We start from the raw sequence: 7,500 nt of genomic DNA on the forward strand, positions 1-7,500 counted from the left end.
TCGCGCAACCTAAAATGGCCAGTTTTGGCCCGTTTTTGGGCTGTTTTGGCCTGTTTTTGGTCCGTTCTTGCGTGGCACGGCGACCGTCGTGAGCGGAGCAAAACGTCAGCCATCTCAGCACCCTGGAACCCCCCGGGTGGCACAGGGCTGGATGGGGCTTTCGTATAGCAGGGACGGTGCTGCCTCTCGCTTCGCTCGCTGTTCGCCGCTCACCGCTCGCTCGCTCAGCCAAAAATGGCCAGTTTTGGCCCGTTTTTGGGCTGTTTTGGCCTGTTTTTGGTCCGTTCTTGCATGGCGCGGTGACCGTCGTGAGCGGAGCAAAACGTCAGCCATCTCAGCACCCTGGAACCCCCCGGGTGGCACAGGGCTGGATGGGGCTTTCGTATAGCAGGGACGGTGCTGCCTCACGCTTCGCTCGCTGTTCGCCGCTCGCCGCTCGCTCGCGCAGCCAAAAATGACCAGTTTTGGCCCGTTTTTGGGCTGTTTTGGCCTGTTTATGGTCCGTTCTTGCGTGGTGCGGTGACCGTCGTGAGCGGAGCAAAACGTCAGCCATCTCAGCACCCTGGAACCCCCCGGGTTGTCACGACCTTAGCTGGTTTTGCCTAAGACGTGCGGCACCCTTGCGTGTCCGTCCGCAAAGGTCAGCCTCCCCGAAGCCTCCCATTGTCCCTTAGGACCATCAAAAGAGAGAACGGGTTAGAGAGAACGCCTCAAACGGGATCCACAAGCAAACATGTCCGAAAAACACTTCATAGACAATGCAAATTACAAACAGACATTACAAGCTCTGAACAGTGGCACAACAAAGGGTAAAATGGTCCATTACAGACCGAAAAGCTCTCTCACGTGTCCACATGACACAACCTTTATTTACAAGCCTAAAGAGGCCACCAACCCAACTAAAATGGGACTTATAAGCCTTCGGCCGCCCCTTTACATTCTGTACAAGGCATGAACATGCCAAAAGACACGGACACACATAAGCATTATATCCAACGTCTTGTTGAGAAGTTTGTCCGTGACATTCTCCCCCACTTATCCCTTCGACGTCCTCGTCGAAGCCTTTGTGAACACTGCAACTCTTCGCCTTTGCTGAGTCTTCAATCTTCTGCTCCAGCTGCAATGCGCCTCCTGGCTCCCAGCTGCTCTCCGCTGCTGTTTTTGAGTAGTCGAACCTTTGATCCGCCATGCTGCTTCAACTCACCAATGACTCTGACTTTGGTGTGGGGTTGGCTGAGTTGTGTTGATCCTCGTTGATTCCTGCGGATCCACCAAATGAAGGAAAAGACCATTCTTACTGCGCCAGTTTCTCAAAATTTCCACATGCTGCTTGAACTGGGTGGATGCTTGTTGGAGCTTTAACGAGCATCGCCTCGCAAACTTCTAAAGTTTTGGGTCCTTCCTCCACAAAATCTGCTCATTGACTCTTCTTTCAGTTAGTTGTCATATCCAAGTAGGTTCGCATCACTTCCGCTTTCGATTGGCATTTCGTTGGGAAATGAAGCGGACAATCTACTCTCAGTAGCACTGATCACCGTTGGTGAGGATTTGACAACTATTGTCTTCCATTATCTTCGAAGGGTCTTTGAACTTGTGCAGAGCTCCTCTGCTGGATAGATAAGAGAATTGGGGTACTCGGTTTCGCCCATTCTCTTAAGAGTTGAGAAGGCAAAGGTTACTTGACTTCGCCCGCCTCCTCGAGGTTGTACTTCATGCATCGAGCTGGTTACTGGTATTCGCCTGCTCTTTGCTCACACTTCTGAAGCACTTGAAGTGTTTGCACTCCTTGCATTGAGTTAGTTACTGTGATTCACCTTCTCAAAGCCATTGAACTTCTGGAATGCAGGAAGTTTCCACCCCAACTTGGAGTAATTCTCTAATAGATGAGGTCGCCTCTGGGATTGTACCGTCTTCTCCATCAACCCTGCCGCCTACTCCACTGAGTAGCAAAGGTACAGCACCGCGTACTGCTTGCTTCGTTCCTTGGTCGTGCACTCTTGCATGACCCGAAGTCCTTCACTTACGGCTATCTTGATGAGAAACTTGTTGACACCGGTCTTACGAAGTTTCTTGGCCTCTGCCCTTCAGCCTTGTCTCGGTACTTGGAGATTGCCTCTGCATGCTCCACCTCCTCGGCCCCTTTCACGACCAAGCGCTCTCCCTCCGTGAGAGCAAGGGATCAATGACTTGCACGGAAGTCCCGCCTCTGCGGTACCATGGCGCTGCAATGCCCATGGCCCTACTATCCGTCGCCTCGCATCTGCATCCCTTTTCTTCACGATCAGTAGACATGTCTCTATGGCACTCCTCTGAGTCCACCTCCATTCTAACTGATGCTTGATTTTGGGTAGCTAAGTCCCTCTGGACTCGTCGTCGCTTCCTCGCCCCTTTCGACCCCCTGCTTCAACACCTCTGTGTTCTCCAAGCAGCTCCTTCTGGTCGATGGAAAGACAGAATGCACTCCCATGCATGGCCTCTGCCATCGCATTGTAGGGTTTGCACCAATTCTGTTCTCCATAGCTTCCTTGGTAGCAACGTTCGCTTACTCGGCCTTGTCCTCTGACTTGCCGGGCTCCCTTAAGCGAATAAGAGCTCTGGAGCAGTCCAACTCTCCAGCTGCTTCGATCATACCTCTGCATGATCAAGTCCCTCCCATGGGACTCCCTGGTACTTGCATACGAACTTTTCCCTTGGTGGAACCCAGCCCCCATATGCTGATGACCAAGGTTTTCATCCGATGCAAAATTCGGTGCACGCCCGGAAGACCCGCCTCTGCGGTACCATGGCCTTCACTCCTTGAATCCATAGCCCTTCTTGCCGTCGTGTTGTTCACCAAAGCGGAGCTCCCAGTAGCTCCCGATCATACCTCCATATGATCACATCCCTCACGGGACGAGTTGTGTGTATCGCATTGCCACGAACTGTTCCACCACGATCCGCTGCACCATGTCGCCTCCTGGTGACATCTCCATTGCATTCTGATCCTTGGGGAATAAACTCGAATTGTGAACCCTCCATGTGTGGCCTCTGCCAATACATCGCCGGGTCTCTTCCACCTTCGATTTTGTTCGCTCCTTTGGCAATCGATCTTCATCCACCCACTCTTGGGTCACACCTAGATGAAGCACTGCTCTAGGACAGTCCGTCGCCTAGTAGCTCCCGAAGTCCACCGACTTCACTGTGATTTGTGCACCATTGTCTGGATCCTGGGCCTCTGCCCCTACCAGCACAAACTCCGCTGCACACTGCTTCCTTCATAGCAACTTGAATGGCAACACTGTGGCATATTCTTCAAGAGTACCCGCCTCTGCGTCCTCTTGCCCCGTGCTAAGGCCTTCTGAACTCAACTTCGCCTCCGCAAATTGAGTCGCCTTAGTTCCTTCATCAAATGCTCCTCCGAGATAAGGTGCATGTGCCCCGAAGCTCCCTTCGTCTTTGGCACCATGCAAGATGAGTCCGCTCCGTCAGAATGAAAGACCCATGGAACAACATGATCCCACTCTTGCCTCTGCAAGAGTTCATGTCCTTGACCTCTGTCTAAGGAAAGCACTGTGCCTCTGCTCCATGTTCCAACTTCTATGCTGGCTTCCTCCATGCGGCTTGGGTACTTCGCCAAGTTACACCCAAGTTGCTCCGCTCCTCGTTTCTGCATTGAGTCGATGGTGGCCCTCGCGCCCACCGTTCCACGGGTCAACCCTCCCTTGAGTCCGATCTCCACATCGACTCCAAGTGTGCCTTCATTTAAGTTGCTTCAGGTCGCTCCCCCACTTGATCTCGCAATGCATCCACCAATGCATTCTCTCGAGCGAGATCATGCGACAACTCCTTGCCGCTTGCTTAGTCCATCGAGCTTCGTGGAGTTGTTGTTTGTTGAGGTACTCCTCCTCAACTTGTGAGGTCCGTCTCACAGGATTCTCCCTCTGGAGAGCCGGAACTTATCCCTCCTGGATAACTGTCCCATTGGAGAAATATCTCTCTTCGTTTCGGAGACCACCATCCCCTTGGACTACTCCGATCTGCTGAACAAACTGTGCATTGTTCTGCCTCCTGCAAACGCACTTGCTAGATTGCGACTCCTCGTCAATACAACCACCGCTGCACCCCTCAAGGCCTAGCAACATGCTGAACTAGTTGCACACTTCAGCCTCCTCCGGATATATCCTTCGCATGCCGAAGAGAAAGTTTCAATGCTCCATGGTGCCGAGTCTCGGCCGCCTTGGGATGGCCACGAACATTCCGTCGTCCGCATACAAGCCCATGCATGAGTACCAAATTCTTCGAGTTAGCAATTCCCCTCACCTCTGTGAGCTTTGCATAACTCTTTTGGTCGTTGAGCAACTCATTCCACCTTGGATGGTCTCATTCTTGCCAAGCGCCTCGCTTGCCTAGAGCACCATCAAGTATAGTTGTCAACGTTGAGCCGTAGCTCAAACTCAGCCACCCCAACCTTTGTGCGCTCCAAATTCTTCCAAGCTTGCCTGTTCTCGTGGTGCCTTTTTGCGCGAAGGGTTGGCCATTCCTGTGAATGCCAATCTCAGATGCCCGCTCCTCTGAGCGACTCTTTTCCCTACATCTCCATGCCCGTTTTCCCCCAAACGGTCGCGCGTGTGCTGACTGCCCTCAACGCAGCCCCGCTAGGTCCCCCACGTTTGCATGCTAAGTGTTTCTATGAGTGCTTGTCCCGCTCTGATACCAAATGTCACGACCTTAGCTGGTTTTGCCTAAGACGTGCGGCACCCTTGCGTGTCCGTCCGCAAAGGTCAGCCTCCCCGAAGCCTCCCATTGTCCCTTAGGACCATCAAAAGAGAGAACGGGTTAGAGAGAACGCCTCAAACGGGATCCACAAGCAAACATGTCCGAAAAACACTTCATAGACAATGCAAATTACAAACAGACATTACAAGCTCTGAACAGTGGCACAACAAAGGGTAAAATGGTCCATTACAGACCGAAAAGCTCTCTCACGTGTCCACATGACACAACCTTTATTTACAAGCCTAAATAGGCCACCAACCCAACTAAAATGGGACTTATAAGCCTTCGGCCGCCCCTTTACATTCTGTACAAGGCATGAACATGCCAAAAGACACGGACACACATAAGCATTATATCCAACGTCTTGTTGAGAAGTTTGTCCGTGACAGGGTGGCACAGGGCTGGATGGGGCTTTCGTATATAGCAGGGACGGTGCTGCCTCTCGCTTCGCTCGCTGTCCGCCGCTCGCCGCTCGCTCGCGCAGCCAAAAATGGCCAGTTTTGGCCCGTTTTTGGGCCGTTTTGGCCAGTTTTTGGCCTGTTCTTGCATTGCGCGGTGACCGTCGAGAGCGGAGCAAAACGTCAGCCATCTCAGCACCCTGGAACCCCCCGGGTGGCACAGGGCTGGATGGGGCTTTCGTATAGCAGGGACGGTGCTGCCTCTCGCTTCGCTCGCTGTCCGCCGCTCGCCGCTCGCTCGTGCAGCCAAAAATGGCCAGTTTTGGCCCGTTTTTGGGCCGTTTTGGCCAGTTTTTGGCCTGTTCTTGCATTGCGCGGTGACCGTCGAGAGCGGAGCAAAACGTCAGCCATCTCAGCACCCTGGAACCCCCCGGGTGGCACAGGGCTGGATGGGGCTTTCGTATAGCAGGGACGGTGCTGCCTCTCGCTTCGCTCGCTGTCCGCCGCTCGCCGCTCGCTCGTGCAGCCAAAAATGGCCAGTTTTGGCCCGTTTTTGGGCCGTTTTGGCCAGTTTTTGGCCTGTTCTTGCATTGCGCGGTGACCGTCGAGAGCGGAGCAAAACGTCAGCCATCTCAGCACCCTGGAACCCCCCGGGTGGCACAGGGCTGGATGGGGCTTTCGTATAGCAGGGACGGTGCTGCCTCTCGCTTCGCTCGCTGTCCGCCGCTCGCCGCTCGCTCGTGCAGCCAAAAATGGCCAGTTTTGGCCCGTTTTTGGGCCGTTTTGGCCAGTTTTTGGCCTGTTCTTGCATTGCGCGGTGACCGTCGAGAGCGGAGCAAAACGTCAGCCATCTCAGCACCCTGGAACCCCCCGGGTGGCACAGGGCTGGATGGGGCTTTCGTATAGCAGGGACGGTGCTGCCTCTCGCTTCGCTCGCTGTCCGCCGCTCGCCGCTCGCTCGTGCAGCCAAAAATGGCCAGTTTTGGCCCGTTTTTGGGCCGTTTTGGCCAGTTTTTGGCCTGTTCTTGCATTGCGCGGTGACCGTCGAGAGCGGAGCAAAACGTCAGCCATCTCAGCACCCTGGAACCCCCCGGGTGGCACAGGGCTGGATGGGGCTTTCGTATAGCAGGGACGGTGCTGCCTCTCGCTTCGCTCGCTGTCCGCCGCTCGCCGCTCGCTCGCGCAGCCAAAAATGGCCAGTTTTGGCCCGTTTTTGGGCCGTTTTGGCCAGTTTTTGGCCTGTTCTTGCATTGCGCGGTGACCGTCGAGAGCGGAGCAAAACGTCAGCCATCTCAGCACCCTGGAACCCCCCGGGTGGCACAGGGCTGGATGGGGCTTTCGTATAGCAGGGACGGTGCTGCCTCTCGCTTCGCTCGCTGTCCGCCGCTCGCCGCTCGCGCAGCCAAAAATGGCCAGTTTTGGCCCGTTTTTGGGCCGTTTTGGCCAGTTTTTGGCCTGTTCTTGCATTGCGCGGTGACCGTCGAGAGCGGAGCAAAACGTCAGCCATCTCAGCACCCTGGAACCCCCCGGGTGGCACAGGGCTGGATGGGGCTTTCGTATAGCAGGGACGGTGCTGCCTCTCGCTTCGCTCGCTGTTCGCCGCTCGCCGCTCGCTCGCGCAGCCAAAAATGGCCAGTTTTGGCCCGTTTTTGGGCTGTTTTGGCCAGTTTTTGGCCTGTTCTTGCGTGGTGCGGTGACCGTCGTGAGCGGAGCAAAACGTCAGCCATCTCAGCACCCTGGAACCCCCCGGGTGGCACAGGGCTGGATGGGGCTTTCGTATAGCAGGGACGGTGCTGCCTCTCGCTTCGCTCGCTGTTCGCCGCTCGCCGCTCGCTCGCGCAGCCAAAAATGGCCAGTTTTGGCCCGTTTTTGGGCTGTTTTGGCCTGTTTTTGGGCTGTTCTTGTGTGGCGCGGTGACCGTCGTGAGCGGAGCAAAATGTCAGCCATCTCAGCACCCTGGAACCCCCCGGGTGGCACAGGGCTGGATGGGGCTTTCGTATAGCAGGGACGGTGCTGCCTCGCGCTTCGCTCGCTGTTCGCCGCTCTCCGCTCGCTCGCGCAGCAAAAAATGGCCAGTTTTGGCCCGTTTTTGGGCTGTTTTGGCCAGTTTTTGGCCTGTTCTTGCGTGCCGCGGCGACCGTCGTGAGCGGAGCAAAACGTCAGCCATCTCAGCACCCTGGAACCCCCCGGGTGGCACAGGGCTGGATGGGGCTTTCGTATAGCAGGGACGGTGCTGCCTCTCGCTTCGCTCGCTGTCCGCCGCTCGCTGCTCGCTCGCGCAGCCAAAAATGGCCAGTTTTGGCCCGTTTTTGGGCTGTTTTGGCCTGTTTTTGGGCTGTTCTTGTGT

The sequence above is a fragment of the Musa acuminata genome, unplaced genomic scaffold (genome assembly GCF_036884655.1).
Source record: "Musa acuminata AAA Group cultivar baxijiao unplaced genomic scaffold, Cavendish_Baxijiao_AAA HiC_scaffold_493, whole genome shotgun sequence".
NCBI lineage: Eukaryota > Viridiplantae > Streptophyta > Magnoliopsida > Zingiberales > Musaceae > Musa > Musa acuminata.